Source organism: Ostrea edulis, chromosome 7 (assembly GCF_947568905.1).
Source record: "Ostrea edulis chromosome 7, xbOstEdul1.1, whole genome shotgun sequence".
NCBI lineage: Eukaryota > Metazoa > Mollusca > Bivalvia > Ostreida > Ostreidae > Ostrea > Ostrea edulis.
In genome coordinates, this window is record NC_079170.1 from 72218111 (window position 1) to 72221244 (window position 3134).

Here is a 3134-nt window from a genome sequence, read left to right on the forward strand (position 1 = left end):
ACAACGAAAACGTTTAGATCTAAATGTTCCCTCTTCCTTTTAACTCTGTTTCGTCACAATATTTTTTTCAGAGAGCTACAGTTCTGCAGCTATTGTTCGATGTGACAAGATTTAAGTTGCAGCGCACGTGTTCTTGATTAGCTAAGAAAGAAGTCCGTAAGGAGGGATTCTTGTTATAGTTTAGACAAATTAGAGAATATGCGTAATATGTGCATGCATGAGTAGGTGTAACGGGGAGGGAGAAACATACAGCGGACCAGACCGGGATTCGAACTCGGGCCTCCTGAATTTCCAATCAGGTACTCTACCAACTGAGCTATCTGGCCACTGGCAATCGAACCCGGGTAATCACAGAGCCAAGTCACTATATCTTACTTACAGATGTAAAATTTAACACTAACACTGAGGAAATAAGCACTATCGGGGACTATATATTAAGTGGAATCAACAGCGGAGTCAAATATCACTGTATTCCCTCAAAAACAACAAAATGAAAGTATTAATTTTGGTTTTCACGTAGGTAAGTGTCTATCGACACAACTGTCGTGTCAATGATTCTCATTATCAGCACGATCATCGTGCGGATAAAACCCACAATCAGCACGACCGTCAGGCGTATAGTCTCGCCCTTCTGGTAGAGCAAAATTAAAACTAGTGGAAACTGACAAAAGTAACAGCGTAGAGTATATTTGTATGACATTTTGAACTTCATTCCCCTCTTGCAGGCATTCTAAATGGTAACCTATATACCTGTATCTTTTCTTAACGAAAAAGAAATGAAAATTGATTTTCTCTTTCTCACATGACACCTAAAACAATTCAGTATAATTTAAGAAACAGAATAGGATTTGGCAACAAGCACTGCTTACATATGCCTTCTTAATGGTTTAAATATTTTCATATATGTAGGATTTCTAAATCATGTAAGTATATGACGATAAATTATAGATGTTGGGTATCTAAAATATTGATGTGTGTATGTAGGAAAAAACATTTATACTTACACGGAATTAACACAACCATTTCTTAACTGATTGAAAAGAACACAATTCACAAAGTTTAAACTGGATTTGAGAGTCAAATGATCCTGCGATTTTAAAAATATAATTTTATGTAAAACTTGCTGAGTTGCAATCTCATTTTTAAATGCGGTCTTGTACATATCAATGGTAAAATTTTAACCACATGTATACTTATAATTCAATAAAACAGAAATGATAGATTTTGAATTCACTTTTACGGCCGCAACAAACCTAAGACGTTTCAAATAGGTAGCGACTTTTTTCTTCTCAAAGCGCCCGACACCTAACACGCTATATAAAACTTAGTAAACCGACGTGAAGCGTTACAGTTCATACCTCCATGTGTTTTCAAAACTGAAAAGCGGTTCAGACGTCATGAATTAGATAAAATGGAGAGATCACCACAACCATCTGCATACTTCGTTTCTTTTTTCTTCGTTCAAAATGCCAGTGTTTAAATGTCAGCAAAACTACAAAAGAATACCAGTTTGTTTCCAGAGAACAAAATGTCCCATTTCTTTGGTTAATTAAGAAATTATGTTCACGTTTTCGTGTATGTTGCAGAATAACCTCCGAGGTCGAGAAATGTTTTGGAATATAAACGCCAAGGCTTGTATATTTCAAACATTTCCAGCCCGAAAAGGTTACCCTGCAACATACACGAAAACAAGAACTTTATTTCTATTCAACTACAGCTCAGAAATATACACCCGATCACTTACCTAGATGTATCTTCGAATTAGGTCACTTCGTGACGTCATGACAGTTTTGGAAACGGACTAGACCTACATGGGTATTTTTTTTTTTATCACGAAAAAGGGGAGATGGTAGGGTATACTACATTTATTTTGAAAATGTTTCAAGTATTTCGTTTGCTGTTGACGGATCAGATCAATTGATTTTATACAGTCCAAGGTAGAAGAAGGCTAGCTTGTCTGGGCATCGACATGTTTGTGTATCGATCTAGGAATGTTTATTGAATGACAAATGTTCTTTAGTCATTTATAAAATTGTTTTGCAACATATATTAATTAATTTTTACAATCATAAAATTGAATTACCAAATATCGACTTTATTGTTATTGTTTTAGCAAAATACGAGGTGCAAGTGAGATATGTGTCAGTTTTCTCATAATCAGTTATTACGTATGAAGATATATCGTAGATTAATGACCGCGGCATTCCTTTGATCTTTGCAATAACAGTGGTAGAATGGATCATAATCATACCAGTTTCCAATAAAATAATTCTTAAAAACGTCATACGTCAGACTTTGAGTCTTGTAAATAATACTTGCTAATGACTGCATTTCTCGCCGCAGTGGTCTAGAGCGTTCGCCCCGCATGCGGAAGGCCGAGGTTCGAATCCCAGCCGCGACAGACCTAAGTCGTTAAAACAGGTACATGTACTGACAGTTCCATCGACAAACGCGCGGCCTCAGGTGTGAATGTCACGGATCCTCAGAGATGACCTTAAAAACGGATGTCCCTTGTCACAGTAAGTGTGGCACGCTAAAGAACCCGCACGGCTCAATGGCCGTAAGCACCGATCATAGGCCTAAATTTGCCGTAAGCGCCGAACATAGGCCTAAATTTGAAGCCCTTCACCGGTCTTGGTGACGTCTCCATGAGTGAAAAATTCTTGAAAGAGACGTTAAACAAAATACAATCAATCGCAGTGGTATCGTCCAGAATATGCAAGGTCCGATTTTTTTTAACCTGTCAGTCCAAAGTTACTGTCAACCGTATATTTCTTCGGACCAGTTGAAAGTGACCGTATATTTCATTGTTGAAAACTGGAGAATTTATTTCAATGCCTGGCATTTCAAAAACTCTGCAAGGTCACATTGGAATAGGAAATATTGAGGTGTATTGCTGGAGGCAATATTAGAATTTTTCAATATTTATGAATTCCATGAAAACTCTTTAAAATTTATAAGCAAAAGTAATGACTGGTTTTAAATTATTCAAACTCAAGACATTATCTTCAAATTAAAATTTGTTTTTACGACCCCGATATATTTTGAATGAAGTTTTCAAAGAGCTGTTTAAATTCAATTCATGGGCTCAAATATAGTTCCGCATCTTTGTTTGTTTTTTTTCATTCCAGAAG

At 36.4% G+C, this 3134-nt stretch overlaps 1 non-coding gene across 1 annotated transcript; it reads right to left on the reverse strand.

Moving 5' to 3' along the window:
• Nucleotides 1-253: 253 nt before the first annotated feature.
• Nucleotides 254-326, reverse strand: Trnas-gga (transfer RNA serine (anticodon GGA)). Its single transcript has one exon. It is a non-coding gene; the product is annotated as a tRNA-Ser (tRNA).
• Between the last annotated feature and the right edge of the window lie 2808 nt (nucleotides 327-3134).